The sequence below is a fragment of the Palaemon carinicauda genome, chromosome 40 (assembly GCF_036898095.1).
Source record: "Palaemon carinicauda isolate YSFRI2023 chromosome 40, ASM3689809v2, whole genome shotgun sequence".
Lineage (NCBI taxonomy): Eukaryota > Metazoa > Arthropoda > Malacostraca > Decapoda > Palaemonidae > Palaemon > Palaemon carinicauda.
Genome location: NC_090764.1, coordinates 31880133 through 31898029, shown reverse-complemented (window position 1 = coordinate 31898029; position 17897 = coordinate 31880133). Strand labels below are relative to the sequence as shown.

Here is a 17897-nt window from a genome sequence, read left to right as displayed (position 1 = left end):
CAGACGCGGTCGTTCTTTCTGTTCATTTAGTTAGCCAGAACAACCCTTTCCCGGTATTTTCACGCTTTAATAACTTTAGCTATTTAGATATTTAGCTAGGGATTCTTATATTATGTCATTGTTGTCGTGGATTTGGCTATTTATGTTCGAGCCTCACGAGTGCTAGGCTTCCTAGCCTAGGTACCTACACACTTCATGCATGATATAACCTTCCTGGTAAAGTTTTATAGAAGCACATGCAATATTTTACATATTTATGATATTAATTATGCTTTCCTCTTCCAAGATAGTATACAGAGTTTCGGTGAACGATTCTCAATGCTCCTAGACTACTAGCCTAGGGGCTTTAGTATACTTTCATACATGTCCCCATTGCTCTTGTATTGCCTTTTAAGGGGAGACAGACACTTCCTATACCTTTTAAGCTGATACCAATCTCCTAGGAGATTTAAGAGCAATTCCCCTTCCCTCTGATTAGCCTAGGCTTTTCTCAGTTTTCTTTGCTGTGAACAGAGTTCTGGCAAAGTTTTACTGAGACGTTCCATTTTCTTTCTCCTAACCACTGAGTCGGTTTTGAGTTTAGGACAGGACATCAGAGTATCAGTCTGTGTTAGGCATCTCCCTGTCTTGGTGAAATGATTTCCCATGTCAGGTTAAGCTGCTCTTTCAGGAGGCTAGACCTCCCTAGGCCATACTTTGGGGGTCTTTGTATGACAATTCCCCCTTCCCTGGCCTAGCAGACAGTCCTGTGCTGGTAGACCCTAGTCCGAAGAAAGGATTTCTTCACTGCCTAGGGTCTCAAATACGAGATTCTGCTCTCCCGTGAGATGGTGTCCTATGGACATCCTCTCCCTTGACTAACCCAACCTGGGGAAATGATTTCTCCTACCTGAGGTTACTTCATGAGACCAGATTCCTTTTAGGTTAGGTAGTGCCTTAGGGCATTACCTTACCTATAGGACACCTACCCCCTCCCCGCTATCTCTTTCGTGTTGAATGATCCAACACCCTCCTGGCCATCGTTCTACATTGACCCTAGGGTTCTTGTAGGACTGGCCTGAGGTTCCCCGTCTGCCGGTGGGTACCCTCATATTCTTCAGTTCTCCCTTGGACTGCCTTCCATAGCCTACTGGGATATGGTTGGGTGGAAGCCCGAAATTAATTCCCCCTTCCACTTGAACCCTCATTCTGGATGCAGGCCGGCAAGGCTGAGGCCTTACCTTCCTCTATCCTCTCTTTCTCTCATACTTTCATACTGGGCCATGTCCATTGCCTGCCGGCCGGCAGTTGCTCTGCCGCCGCTTGTTGTGAACATAGCTGACCGACAACCCACAGACATTGGACATTCGGGGACCGACTGCCGGCTGACCATACCTGGTCATCTGCTGCCGACTGCCGCTGGGTCCCCTTGACGGAAGGATCCTCGGTTGCTGGCCGGCAGAACCGCCGGCAGTTGGCAGAGCTACTGCCGGCCGGTGGCCTATCACACAATTTTATGAAGACAATAATTACCTTCAATAGCCCAGAATAGGCCGGCAAGTGCCGGAAGACCTGACAGGACTGGCAACTTGTTACCTAACAGTCAGTGCTGTAGCCCAAAGTTTTTCCAACCTACAAGGTGCTTTATGGGCAGCCTATTGTGAGACTATCACATATAAGAGAGCGATTCTCTCTTCCCTTAATGGTTATGAGCCATTATTGTCCTTAATCCCCAATATTGAAACTGGAAGATTGTGTTGAGACACTATATATCATAGGATATCATCTTCCTCTGAAAATTCTTAAGAATTCTACTTTCAATATTGGAGGAGGTCATAGCAATTGGCTGGACAGGAGACACATGTAGGCGTCTTTCCTATTTATAGCTTACCCTATCCAAGCTAATATAAAATATTATATGTATGTTGAAATTTGAGAATTTCACCGAATACTTATAGACTTTTCCTTTCTTTACAGGAGGAGCATCGCGAGTGCGGGAATAGTTTCTGCAGGGTTCGCATTAGGAACTTCTGCGGCCACGACATGTGCAGGGCCCATGCTCGCTGCACAGTCACCAAGGGGGCTCTCAAGTATTGGGACCCGCAGGTATGTGCCGTTTGTGAAAAACTGGTAAGAGAGGCTTTTTATGACCAAAAGTCCACTGAGTCAAAGAACGCAGCAAGGTAAAAGCTGCGTAAATGGGTCAGGGGTTTCCAGAAGAATACTTCTGGCCCATACCTTCCTAATGAAAAGATGAGGGCTTGTCTTTTCCCTAGGGCATCTTCGGATGCAGTTATTCCCCACGCTCAACCTGAGATTCCCCTGGTTCAGATTCCGGTAGAATATAAAGTTTCGGATGCCTTGGAGAGCATCCAACTAGAAGACAACATGTTAGTTGTCTCAGAGGAGACCGAGAACAATCTCCTAATGGAGGAGTTGGATCAGGTGGATGACGTTCCACCTGAGACGGAAACTGAGAAAGCCGAAACGATTTCGGTATCATCGGCCACAGTGAATGGGCCGGTGCCTTTGACCTCCTCCACTGCACCCCAACTAGATTCGATCACGAGTACGTTGCACTCGTTGCTGTCCATGGTGCAGGACATTCAAAAGAAATCGTCCGAGAAGGAGGCCTCTCTTCGGACTGAGATGCATCAGCTAGTTGCGACACGGTTGGCCCCGAAGAAGCTAAACGTTAAGGATCTCCCTGCCTTCTCCGACGTTAACCCATGGAGGTACGCAGAGCACATGCCCATGTCGGGCGGGAAGATCTTCCTCTCAGAAAAACTGGGCACTGTCCCAGTAGAGGAAATTGAGTTCTGGCCCAGCAAAGGGGCCTACCCGGATTGCTATGTCCATCTCAGGATGGAACCTGCATCCAGAGAGGAAACACAGCCGAAGGAAACTATTGTCTTGAACTCTCTAAGGCTCAGGCCTTATATACCACCACCTTAAAAGAGAGGGCCTATACTAGCTCTAAGTTGCCGGCTCTCAGCAAGAAGCACCCGTCCTTCATTGTTGATCCTAAATGCGCCTTTCCCTTTATGGACACAGGGCTCAAGGCAGCCTTAAAGGCAGTTGAGGCAGGGAAACCGTGCCCTACACTGGAGGAGTGTAGACCCTTCTCCCTTGCCTTCCCATCAGACGATGCGGACTGGAAGGATGTACACAACACCTTCACAGTCGGGAAGCTAGAGGCAGATATTGCCGGACGACAGCCCAAGCTGTCAGACTTTCTCCTGCGTAGGGAACAGGAGACGAAAGAACGCTTAGCCACTTCCTTGTCTCTGCAGACTGGCCTGGAGACAATGGAAAGCATCCCAGATACCCCGGACATGTACATGGTCTTCGCCAAAGCCCATCTGGCGACAGTAACTAAAGACCTGTACAACTTTATTAAAGCCCAAAGGGCTTGCAGAGAGTTCGTGTTCGCCTCGGCTGCGGTGAGACACGAACCAAGGAAGCTGATAGCTTCTAACATGTGGGGAGAAGACCTCTTCCCAAGTGAAGTGGTCAAAGAGGTCGTGGACAAAGCCGCCACTGAAAATAGAAACCTTCTTTCCAAATGGGGCTTGTCCTCCAAAAGGAAATCTTCAGCTGACGAGGGTCCCCAGCCGAAGAATAGACCAAAACGACCTAAAGTGCCCTCTTGGCCTAAGCAACAACAACAGCTTCCCGTGGCCACTGTGTCCCAGACGGTGGCACAATCACCCACTACCTTTCAGTCACCAGTGTTCACCCCAGTGTTTGAAAGTCAGTCTACGACCTTTCGGCCGAAGTCTCGAGGATCCTTTCGAGGTTCCTCCAGATGCCCCTCCAGAGGTAGGGGCAACAGGGGTGGACGTGGCCAAGGAGGTAAATCCTCCTTCCAGCACTCAAAGTGAGATGCTACTGGTAGGAGGGAGACTCTTCTACTTCCGGGATCGTTGGACCTTCGATCCGTGGGCCCACAGTCTAATCAAGAACAGACTAGGGTGGAGTTGGAGCTCAACTCTACCAACCTTCCCTCAATTCTTCCAACACTCAACCCCCTTATTGGAAGAATATGTTCAGGAACTCTTGAGCAAAAGAGTTATACGGAAAGCGAAGTCTGTCAGATTCCAAGGAAGGCTATTTTGTGTTCTGAAGAAGGACTCGGAAAAGCTCAGAGTAATTCTGGACTTGTCACTACTCAGCAAGTTCAGAGTGAACTACAAGTTCAAAATGCTGAAGCTTCAACATATCAGGACCCTGTTGCCCAAACGGGCATACACAGTTTCCATAGACATGACGGATGCGTACTGGCACGTTCCGATCAGCCGTCAAGTTTCCCCCTACCTGGGATTCAAACTACAAAGACGACAGTATGTCTTCAGAGCTATGCCCTTCGGACTAAACATAGCTCCAAGGGTATTCACCAAGCTTGCGAATGCAGTCATTCATCAACAATGCCTAAAGGGAATCCAGGTGGTAGCCTACCTGGACGACTGGCTGGTGTGGGCAGCATCCGAAGGAGAGTGCAGGCAAGCCTCCAAGGAAGTGATCCAGTTCCTGGAACAATTAGGATTCAAGATCAACTTGGAAAAATCCCGACTGTCTCCAGCTCAGAAGTTTCAGAGGCTGGGCGTCCACTGGAACTTGCAGTCGCACTGCCTTTCCATTCCATCAAAGAAAAGGAAAGAGCTAGCAGGATCTGTCAGAAGCCTTCTTCGGTCCGCAAGGATGTCAAGACGACAACAGGAGAGTGTGTTGGGGTCTCTCCAGTTCGCCTAAGTGACAGATCCAGTATTGAGAGCACAATTAAAAGATGCATCAGGAGTCTGGAGAAAATACGCATCAAACGCTCGAAGAGATCTAAAAAGACCGATACCAAATCATCTGCGATCCCTACTCAAGCCATGGTCGGAGGCCAAGAACCTAAAGAACCAGGTTCCCTTACAACCACCTCCACCGTCAGTCACCGTTCACACGGATGCCTCGAAAGAAAGGTGGGGAGGTCACTCTCATCATCGGAAAGTCCAAGGAACCTGGTCTCCCCTCTTCAAAACCTTCCACATCAACTTTCTGGAAGCCATGGCAGTTTTTCTTTCCCTAAAGAAACAAACTCCGCTGCTCAATCCACATCCGTCTGGTTCTAGACAGCGAAGTCATAATGAGATGCCTAAATCGACAGGGCTCGAGATCGCCTCACATAAATCAAGTGATACTAGCCATCCTCTGCCTAGCGGAGAAGAAGAGATGGCACTTGTCAGCAGTCCACCTTCAAGGGTTCCGCAATGTGACCGCGGACGCTCTATCCAGGACTAAACCGATAGAATCAGAATGGTCCCTAGACGCAAGATCGTTCTCCTTCATCTTACGCAAAGTCCCAGGACTGCAGATAGACCTCTTCGCAACGAGCGACAACACGAAGCTACCCCGGTATGTAGCCCTGTACAAGGATCCTCTAGCAGAAGCAACGGATGCAATGTCCATAGATTGGAACAGATGGTCCAAGATCTACCTATTCCCTCCAACCAACCTTCTGCTGAAAGTCCTCGACAAACTGAGATCCTTTCGGGGGACGGCAGCAATAGTGGCCCACAAGTGGCCCAACAGCGTTTGGTTCCCCCTGGTAACGGAACTACACCTGAAACTGATCCCGTTGCCGGACCCAGTTCTGACTCAGCAAGTGCAGAAATTGACCGTCTCAGCATCATCAGTGAAAACCCAGAACCTTCATCTCATGATTTTTTCGCCTTAGCGGTCAAGAAACGGTTTGGGATTTCTATGGACAGTATCAACTTCCTAGAAGAATACAAGTCAAAGTCAACAAGAAGACAATACGAGTCTTCCTGGAAGAAATGGGTGGCCTTTGTCAAGGCGAAGAAACCTAAGGAGATTTCTACGGACTTCTGTTTGTCCTTCTTCATCCATCTTCATGAACAAGGTTTAGCAGCCAATACGATTACTACATGTAAATCCGTCCTGGCCAGACCAATACTTTACGCCTTCCAGGTAGACTTTTCGAACGAAATCTTCAACAAGATCCCTAAAGCCTGCGTAAAACTTCGGCCCACAGCTCCTCCTAAGCCCATTTCATGGTCTTTGGACAAAGTTCTTCATTTAGCATCAACCCTGAACAATGAGGATTGCTCGCTGAAAGACTTGACTCAGGTGATATTCTTAATTGCACTAGCCTCGGGAGCCAGAGTTAGCGAAATAGTGGCCTTCTCGAGGGATGATGGCCACATTCAGTACACAGACAATAGAGAACTGAACCTCTTTCCGGACCCGACGTTTCTCGCCAAGAACGAGCTGCCCAATAAGAGATGGGGTCCCTGGAGAATCTGCCCTCTGAAGGAAGAAGCATCCCTCTGCCCAGTGGAATGCCTAAAGGTCTATCTTCGTAGAACTTCAGACTTTAAGGGAGGTCAGCTTTTCAGGGGAGAGACTTCCGGTTCAACGTTATCCTTGAAACAGATTAGGGCGAAAATCACCTACTTCATTCGCAGAGCAGATCTAGACAGTACACCCGCAGGTCATGATCCGAGGAAAGTTGCCTCGTCTCTGAATTCCTTCCAAACGATGTCGTGTGAAAGTCTTCGTGCTTATACTGGATGGAAGTCCTCGAGGGTCTTCTTCAAGCACTACGCGAAGCAATTACAAGAAATTAAATTTCAGGTGGTGGCGGCGGGCAGTGTAATAAAACCCGCCGCTTGATTACTGCAAAGAACAGTGCACTATTCGGGACTTATAGTGAAGGGTGTACATGATACTTGTAAGACATATCACGTTGAGTTTTGTGTTTATGTGATAACACTATAGACTGTTCTCCCAACACAGGTGACATTAAGCATAATAAGCTGACAAGTGCCAGGCATTCTTATATGCACAGTATTCCTAGTAACAACAGAATGTATAGTGAAATTTCATATTTCCCTTAGAGTGGCTAATGTTTTCCTTTTCAAGTAAACCCTATTATTCCTGTTATTACTGTTTATGCTCTTATGCAGAATTATTCAGCATACATTGTAATTGTTTACAACCATGATTTCTATTTTTGTAATAAACACTAGAACGAATACTGTATTTGCGTCTCTTTCGCCCCAAATATTTCATTGTATGTATAAGTCAGAGCATCCTTGACTCTTTTTGATATTTAAGTAAATACCAGAACTAAGATTCATTGTGTTCCAGGAAAACAGGTAAGATCTTGTTGTACTAGACTGTTCATTTTACTGTTTAAAGTTTCCTACACGTACATAAACCTGTCCGTCTCTTCATCGACAGACCCGGGAGGTACAGTAACCTGCCCAATCCAATACCATCCTAGTACAGACTATGCTTTACGTATATGTTGACACTAATATACAAACTGTTTGCTAGATTGTTCCTTGAACTCACAATCCTCGGGTTTTTTCCTCGAGTCTACCCAGACTCTTCCCTGTAGGGGGCAGGAAGCACTGACATATTTCATGATCAGCTGATTGATGTATAACGGTAACATCAAGTTTCTCTAGGTTTAAAGACCGAAGAGGAAAGATTTAGCTCGAGATGAACGGCACTATTGAAAATCCACAGGTACATTACTGCTCTGGTACACTTCCATCACGACGACATGGCCTAAGCCCAAAAAACGTATTTTGAGCGAAGCGAAAAATCTATTTTTGAGTGAGGTAGCCATGTCGTCCTGATGGACCCACCCTCTTTTGGGACAAAAGGATAATGAATCCCTCCCTATGGTACTCTATCTGCAACACCTAAAAAGCTACAAAGAATGACGGTGGCACCTCGCGGTGGCGGATTAGCGCACTATTTGCAGAGCAGTAGGGAGCGTCAAGAGCGATGTCTCCGTAACGACACTCCTTAATCTTGCCTCTCTTTCCCCTCGAAGTGAAAGCTCTATTGGGGGCGTAGATAGCCATGAGACTTGTCAAGAATATGTCCTCTGATATTACGCGATATCCCTGCGTAAAATTCTAAGGGATATTCGCTCCAGGAGTTAGAATTCTGGATAACTTTGGTAAATTCTCTGGGATATATCACTGTAGGTCAAATATACCTAGGAAGCTACCTTCGAAGGAACTTCCATCACGACGACATGGCTACCTCACCCTAAAATAGATTTTTCGCTTCGCTCAAAATCCGTTTTGTTGCCTGCCGCCAACATGTTACCTCGTCATTAACACTTGCGATAAAATAGAGGTTTGGCTTTTTCTAATACCCTTGCGATACACCTACTTCCGGTCAAATATCAAACGTTAAGCTGCGCAACTACAAATGATAACAGCCATTGTAGGCTTACACTCAAGATTAGGTAAAGTTTTAAGTATGTTACATTACCCTGTAATACAGTACAATAATACCCCCAAAATTATAGATAATAGCTTAGACCAACACACCCTATTCAGATTATCCTAGTCAAAAGCCACATAATGCCCTCCCTTAAAAATTCAAGAAGGTTGTATTCAATTTACTCCCTTTTACTCCGGTTATCCCTCAAAATACACCTCTGCCATACACACTCACCTGGACTAGCAAACAGTCGATACAATCTAAACCAAAACAAGCGCCTTGAGCAATGGATCCCCCATGGAGACGGGCAGACACACAGAATTAGCAGACAAATTAGTTTAGAGCAAATAAAATTCAATTTGATATTAAGCAAAAGGTCCACGAACTTTGAACAGTATTACATTTAATTCGTAATTTAAAGTTCAGGCTATTTGGATTGGAAATAAAAAACACTTACCCAGTTAAAATGAAACCAAGACGGTAGAGCTCTGAAGCTTTGGTTCAATATAAAGTTCAATTTTGTTCCTTTTAAATATTGTACGAGTTATGTGTGGGTTTGTACTTACAGTGCGTCGTTGAGTGTAAAGACTACCCTATCAATGAAAAACGTAGACGCATTCATAGTTCGGTTTTTATAAAAAAAAAAAAAAAATCTCTGGAGAGAAGAATTTAGCCTATCTTCATATCAATGCAAAATGAGTTTCAAAGTAAATTTAAAATTGTTCTTAAAATTTTTCCACATTGGAAAAGTCTATCGTACCAGCAACCAAGATCGAAGGAGTTATAAACCTAGCCAGTTCATTGAAAACTTACACGTGGACATTTTCATTTGCCCATTTTCTAGCATATAGATATGCTTTTTGCAAGACTTGCATTTACTATGAACCACTATAAGCACAATCGGCTGACCGACTATTGACTTCACTTAACTTGAAAAATGTGCAGTCCACTGATGGATCAGTATTAAGTTTTCTTTTTCTGCATTTATTCACTATACACCAGCGGCATGCATGCGTTTTTAATTGATAAAAACGAACCAGTTGGAAGGATTATGGCATATGGAGCATTAAATACACCCTTCACGAACCCATACATGAACCACGTTATCAGTACACATATGCATAAGCTTCACAGTGTAAAAGTAATTCAATCCAATACCATAAATAATAATGAACAACCACCGAATCGCCTTGTGATGAAAACCACGCACACATATAAACGACGCTACAGCAATGAAACAAATACTGTATGGTAGAATATAACCATTCTTATCAAAACTCAAATTTACAGAAAAACTTCGATAAAACACACTCACAGTATACTGTATTACCAAAAACACGGATTAAGATTTATTAAATCTTTGAAACCCACCTGCCCTTCGTATACCTTTCAGAATCAGTCAGGCGTTACAGAGCGAGTTGTTGTCCTGACGCTCTATGATTCTCGACTGACAGTGTGGGGGGAAGGGGGGGGGGGGGTGAGCAAGGATCTCGAAATACACGGCCAGGACACTTTACTGGGGAGTTAAGTTATAGAATAAACACTGCCATCTATTGACAAAGAAGAGAGTAAAAGAATATTTCAAAACTTTGGAAATTTCATGCATTTAGTTAAGTTGTAATTTGTACGTGATAGCGCTGGTTTCTAAAACATCATCCGTACACATTTATTTCGGTTACACTTTACCATATATGCATTTTTAACTAGTTTTGTAGAATGAAAATGTAATATCTACCTTTTAACAGAGTAGGCTACATATCCCGCGATGCCTTTACTGTCTGTGACAGAATTAGGCCCAATAATTCTAATTCTACTAAATAAAAATCTATCCCTCTTTGGAAATATATGACCAGGGAAATTAATAAGATATTTTATAATGCTGATTGACTTTTGATAAATCACTATAATTTGATTGTAATGTATCTGAGACAGCAATTACGTCTCACAACCAGTTATAACCATTATAACAAACAAAAAAGGTAAAATTTGCTTACCTATATAGTAGTAAAAAAGCCTTCCTACTATGAAAAAAGTACCTTCAATAACTATCCATAACAAAACTTGAATGTAAAATTCCGAAACATATTTATAGCATTAGTGCGATTTGGATTAAAATTTACTACATGCAGGTGTATATCATAAGTTCTTCTTTCAAATTAATGGACTTATAAAGCAGCGTTACTTAATCATTCTTCAATAGAGTACTTACAAAGAGAAAATTTGAAATATCAACGATACATTCTTTAAAGAGGTTTGTTTGCTATACGGTTATTATTACAATTAGAGGGTATCGACAAAAAACATCATTGTCATTATATTTCGTAGCCTAGAAAATGATAACTAGTCTGCCATGAAAAGCATTGTCTCACTTAAAATACTGGTAAAGCAACTCGTTCCAGATATTTTTGGACTGGATAGATAACTAGCAAGAATGCATAAAAGTCTCCTAATCATTCATTTGAAAAATGAAAGATAATAGATATAATTAATTCTTAATGTCTCACTGAAATATCTATTGTTTGGATACAATCTTTGTGCAGGTAACTCGAAGAAGATAATATATTTATTTCCCCTTTCCTTCCTCGTGTTCTATTTCTATGGCGAAGGTAACAACAGGCTGTTAAGAATTACACACTTGGTGACTGCTTCTAATTTATTCAACGCATTACAGTTTTATTCTGAAAAACAACGAACAATATGGAATTATTATATGGTAAGATACGCTTAAAAAGATATTACAAAAAAAAAAAAAAACTGTAAGTTACAGTCAGGATTGTATAAAAATCTTAAATTGAAAAACGGAAAAAATTATAAAGTTGAGAATAATGTTGCACAACAGTATTTATTCAAGATACACAAAAGGTGTTATTACGACCTAGAAATATTGCACTCATCTCTAGTAAAATAATGATAATAATAAAAAATCACAGGTGGCATCCAAAATACGTTAAGAGATCCACGAGTTTACATTTTGTTTGGTTGAGATCAATACTATACGACAATACATATTTATATCACACTAAAATCATATTAATCATAATTAAACCATACTACACTCTTCCCTCCTGTCAGAGGAATAGGCCTACTGGTAATTCAGTGCACATAAAGATAAATGACATAAAATCTTCACCTTTACCATGTCAATTAGGTTGGCTTGCAGCAGACTAAAGTCTCCCACCATCACCAATCCGTAGTGACATTATGGTTATTGAAAATGGCCAAGGACATGTCTGAGGCCTATGTCTTGCAGTGAACTAGAACGCAAACTTAAGCTTTATCAGGATACTTGTTACTCCAATACTTTGGTCCAATAATGAATTATTTGAAATTATTATTATTATTATTATTATTACTATCCAAGCTACAACCCTAGTTGGAAAAGCAAGATGCTATAAGCCCAAGGGCCCCAATAGGGAAAAATAGCCCAGTGAGGAAAGGAAATAAATAAATGAAGAGAACAAATTAACAATAAACCATTCTAAAAAAGGCAACGTCAAAACAGATATGTCATATATAAACTATCAACAATGTCAAAAACAAATATGTCATATATAAACTATAAAAAGACTAATTTATTATAGAATACCATAATAAACTTTGTAATGTACCTTGTAATATCTAGTAGTTCTATATAAAAAAACCATTAAAATTTTTCATATCTACCAAAAAATAAAAACATAAGTCTTGTGAAAATCACTTCTTACTAACCAATGAACACCCATCTAAGCAGTAACAGCCACGACAATACTCACGTAGTGACGTACCAAGTATGAATCGTCAATGAAATCTGAAGATTCGTCCATACGAAAATACATATGTTGAAACACATTCAAGTAAACAGATTGTGGTAACCTATTGGATACGTCCCTGCATGGTGTTCTGCTGGATCGATAGCTTCTTGTAGTGTCTGCAACCTCACCATCCTTGTGAGCCTAGGGGGAGCCTATAGCTCTACCTGCTGATTCATCGGCAGCCATTGCCTGGGCCTCCCTGGTCCTAGCTTAGGTGGAGACGGGGCTTAGGCGCTGATCATATGTATATAATGTCAGTATCTAGGGCACTGGCACTGGACCTTGCCACTGACATTCATGAACGATCTTTACACCTTAAACCTTTAATTGGATGGTGGGATTGTATACCTGGGAGCACCGCTTCAAACTGTCTTCATCAATTAGATCATGGAAATTCATGGCCAACAAAAAGACGTTCCAAATGATGAAATTGTTGCACTTCTTTTGTCGTTTTGTATTAGGTGTATAGAATACTCCGACTAACTGTAGCTCTTGGTGAAAATTAAGTATTCAGTTTCAGAGATACGAAAGACGTATCCATTTTTAATACAAAACTTTTGGCATTACAAAGACACTAAATACTGAATAGATACATTTAATCCTAGATACACTGTTCATAATCTGACATTATAAGACACAATGAAAATATTCGTACTCACCAATCATTGTTAGCATGTAAGGATTACAAGTCTTCGTGGCAATGATCCTTTTAAAATCACTATGGATCAATCTAACGGCTGGGCAGCTTTTACAACACGCATTCCTTTACTCCTAACTGTTCAAAATGGAAAATTTTTATATTTGTTGAAGTTTAGAGAAAAATCACCAAGTTCAAGAAAGCAAAATGCATTGATATCCTTGAAAGTTGGTGTATAAAAATATGTTAGGAATCCAATGTACTAATAAATAATACTATTTAAAATTCATCCCCTGATTTTTCCTATTTCGTTTTGCTTCCTCTTATCCAGTAACACTACAGACAGTTTCTCCACATACGTGGTCCGTGGATATTTAAAAAATACTGTACTAATGTTTTCTTTAGTCGTGGCTGGACTCAGGATCTGCACCTAAGCATGGAGGCTTTTCTGAAATGAATAAAAGAAAATATTATTGTTGGGGCGACCTGTCCATATGGAATAAAGAAATCAGTGTAGATGACAAATCTGATATAATACCATATCTAAATATATGAAAAACAGAAATCATGTAATTACAAACAAATCTGCACAACATTAACATGACATAAACATGTTCATTATCACCTAAGAATAATACACGGAGAGAGAGAGAGAGAGAGAGAGAGAGAGAGAGAGAGAGAGAGAGAGAGAGAGAGAGAGAGAGAGAAGAGAGAGAGAGAGAGAGAGTTGTATTGGTAGTAATAAATTTAAGAAGTAGCAGAGGAAAACTCAAATTTTTACAAAACTTGAGAGGTAATGCTTGGCCATTCTCTCTCTCTCTCTCTCTCTCTCTCTCTCTCTCTCTCTCTCTCTCTCTCTCTCTCTCTCTCTCTCTCTCTCCCTCTCTCTCTCTCTCTCTCCTTCCTTTCCTGAAGGAGATATACAGTGGTCTGAAGTGTAAACTTATTCCTAAAGTAGATGATGAAGAGTACTTGTCAATAGTGCATTGTAATCAGTGTCCGTAGCACGAAGTTGGTTCAAGTTGAGTGCCGAACTGGCAGTTTGACCAATTATCAGATCAACGACTCTTTACCTACATATCCACAACCACCACCACCTCTCTCTCTCTCTCTCTCAACAAACGCAGCCGTTTCTAGTCCACTGCAGGACAAATGTCTCAGACATGTCATTATTCATGTCTGGGGTTTGGCCATTTTCCTCACCACGATAGCCACTGCAGATTAGTGATGGCCGGAAACTAGTCTGATAACTTGTAGAAAACCAACCCAGTATGAGTGACCCTGAATAGTACAGTTTTGCTGATCACGGTGATAAATTATTACATCCATGTAGTATCTATTTTGTTCTCCAGTTTATACTTTTTCCCACACCACTTATGTGAGGTAAAACTCTAACTCGGTGTTTTACGAAGCCATTTTTCGTACCAGCATGAAATATAATCAAACGATTTCCTTTACTTGGTGGCTGTCATACTCCAGAGGCCTTAGGCAATGGGACTGTGTAATTCTGATTCAATCTAAGTTTCATCCAGATATACGTTGTTTAGGGAGGCCTAGTTGACTTTTTTTCATGTCTCTCAAAAACAAAGTGCGTTTCTAAAACTTCATTCCTTACCATGAGGAATTTGCAATCACCAACCTTGGCGCATTTGAAGCCATTTTCATGCAAAATATTATAAAGGGAGGTTTTGCCGCTACTGAAGGATTTTTTTTTCTTCAGTTTTTTATTCTTTTAGCAGAGTAGGGACTTCATCCCGATTGCAGACCACCACCACCACAATTTGTAACATGGGAAAAAATCCATGTCACGTCTAAGACTTTTAACAAATCAGTGTTATCATCCTAACTATCGACACTCATCATACTATATAGATTGCTGATAAAATATAACATTCAAATAGCACATGTATGCGAAATAAGAGAGAACTGCAAGTTCAAGCGTTTATTTGTCACTAGCCTACAGGAAAAAGACCTTAGCCTCATCAGATTTGGAGCTCTACTAAACAGACTATAGTTTGTAGGTTGAGAAAAAATGAGAATTTTCGTAGAAATCTTCTCTTTGGTCATTGTATGATGAATGTTTTCCTATAAAGTAATTCAACAATTTGGCTGTTATTTTTTATTCATCATTAAACAAGCATATAGTATGGCTGACTACCATTTATGAGAAGCAGTTAACACAAAAGTTTCTATACATGGACATTCTTTAGTTATCATCGAGACTAATAATAATAATAATAATAATAATAATAATTAATAATAATAATAATTTCATCATATACTGGGAAAATATCCATGCTTTTTGATGTATGGAAGGTATTATTACGTAAAATGGAATGTTAACGTGAGCACAGTCCGTTAAAAAAAAATAGCCGAACTAATCAATCTTTGCAAAGTAAAAGAACGTTTACTGAAATGCCATATGAAATGTGAGACACTAGCGTTCAATATATTATCTACATGATCGTATTCAAGTTTTTTTAGAAATGGATGAAATATTTTAACTGACGAAATAACACTACCAACGCCAATTGATACAAAGTGTCTCCATCAAATTCCTCCAGCCATTTTTTTTGAGGGGGTGGGGGCTAACCCTAACATTTGTGGCCTAATTTTTATCCACTAAAGACCTCATTCATATATCAGAATAAATGCAATCAAACTCAGCTATCATTTCACTTGCAGCCTTTACACGGCGAAGTCAAGAAGAAAAAATTCACAATTATCAATATCAACAACATTTTGAAATAATGATTCTAACAGACAACCTCATTTTGGCAGCAAGTAATATCACCAACAAACGACTAGAATCAGTATTCAGTATTTTGAAGCTAGCCGATGAAGAATTACCATTAATAATATGAGACCACAGAACAAGCCTTATTTTATCACTTTTATCTACTTAGGATAACCACACTTATCTCTCTATTGAAAAAAATACGAATGAAAATCCAAAGCAATAGAGCATAATTCCAATAGGAACCTGCTCAGTGACCTATGAATAAGGCCTTTGGCCTCTTTCGCCGGCTGCATCCAAGTACATGCACCAAAGTGGTAAAGGTATGCTGATAAATGAAATAGATGTACGCTTTTGCAAGTGCCCCTTCCAAAGGAGTGAAACCTGTATAACATAATTATATGGTTACAAAAGTACACAGAAACTCGCATGCACAATATATACATATACTACACACACGCATATATGTATATATATATATATATATATATATATATATATATATATATATATATATATATATATATATATATATACAATTTATATATATATATATATATATATATATATATATATATATATATATATATATATATTTACACACATATACACGCAAGTGTACGCGATCCGTCAAAAATGATTGATTGATTTGAGCTAAAAATGACGGCTAAATATTCAGATAGATATGCATACACACGCAAACACAAGTTTGGGCACAATTTGTGGGATATTGTCTTTTCCGAGTGCTTGCTGCTAAGCGTGACAGGAAATATATATATATATATATATATATATATATATATATATATATATATATATATATATATATATATATATATATATATATATATGTATATATATATATATATATATATATATATATATATATATATATATATACATATATATGTATGTATATATATATATAAATATATATATATATATATATATATATATATATATATATATATATATATATATATATATATATATATATATATATATATATATATATATATATATATACATACGTATTGCCAGATACTTTCTCTCTATTATATAGAGAAGATATGACGTTTCAACTCAGAACATAATGTTATGAATATATAAAGAACTTTAATGATATATAAGAAGTAAAAAAAAAAAGATTCATTCGTATCTGCATTTCGATGGGACACATCATCCATCATGAATAATTAGGATCCTTCATCTTTGCTACACTGATATCGTATACTTTACCTCCTCTTTCTCTGAAGAAGCATTTCTTGCTCATCACACGGTTCAAAGCTTGAGAGAGCAATCAGGTTCTGACGGCAGATGAGAAAAAAAAAGTTCCTTTTCATCGTCTCTCTTTCTGTGATGTCATCCGGGAGAAGGATCTTTTCCTTCGAGGATTAAAGACCAAGGAGAGGAAACCAGTAACAACATTCGCTTTTTTTTATCTTTCCTGGAGTAATTTTCGGCTGACGGGTCAAAGATAATTTGGGCTTCTGGGGGATTAGCTGAAGGAGTTTTCGTTTTCTATACTTTCGGAAAGCAACAACATATCTTAAATGGATCTAATCACATTCTGGTATACTTCGTTAGGTGAACTGTCATAAAAATTAATGTGATATTTACATGGTCACTGTGGTTTATATGAATTAATGAATTGACTAATATCTAACACGTTAAAATTTCACATTTATACACTTTTTCGTCTCCAAAATTTTTCTGTCTAATGATTACTTTTATTTGCTTATGCAATCTCACCTGTAAAGACTTGGTGAGACACTATTTTGCTCTTTATATATATATATATATATATATATATATATATATATATATATATATATATATATATATATATATATATATATATATATATATATATATAGAGAGAGGAGAGAGAGAGAGAGAGAGAGAGAGAGAGAGAGAGAGAGAGAGAGAGAGAGAGAGAGAGACCCATACAGTACGGTGTGAATAAACTCATTGACATACATAAATTCACTCACACTCTCACATACATACATGTCTGTCTATCTATCTATCTATCAATATGTGAATACATTCCGTGAAAAGATATTATAATCTTTGATTTCAAATAACAGGAATTCTTTGCCTTCTTAATGATCAACTTCGAGATTTAACTAGTGTTATTTTTGCTTGTTTATTGCAATGTAGACTACTCTAGCAAAGCGTCCCGCTAAGATTATCGGAATTCAGATGATCAAGCTTAGGTTCCTCTTTTTAAATTTGTAATAAAGATATTTCATTCATATAAATGAAATCAAATGTTTATTGTAAAGTATTCATCAAAGTTGGGTTTCTGAATATACTTTGAACATGACACAATGAGTTGAATAACTTTATCATAATTGGTAGACTTCTATATGTGTTAGATTTAATTTTCCTTTCAAAAATTAATCGTAATGTGGAAGAATTCGGATATTTTTAGTATTATTATTATTACTAGGTAAGCTACAACCCTAATTGGAAAAGCAAGATGCTATAAGCC

General features: G+C 39.5%; 1 long non-coding RNA gene across 1 annotated transcript in view; it reads right to left on the bottom strand.

Moving 5' to 3' along the window:
* LOC137632007 (uncharacterized) overlaps positions 1–9683 on the bottom strand; it is a 51873-nt gene extending 42190 nt beyond the window's left edge. Inside the window, exon 1 of the long non-coding RNA XR_011041994.1 lies at positions 9607–9683. This is a non-coding gene — a long non-coding RNA (uncharacterized lncRNA). The remainder of the gene's footprint in view (positions 1–9606) is intronic.
* Between the last annotated feature and the right edge of the window lie 8214 nt (positions 9684–17897).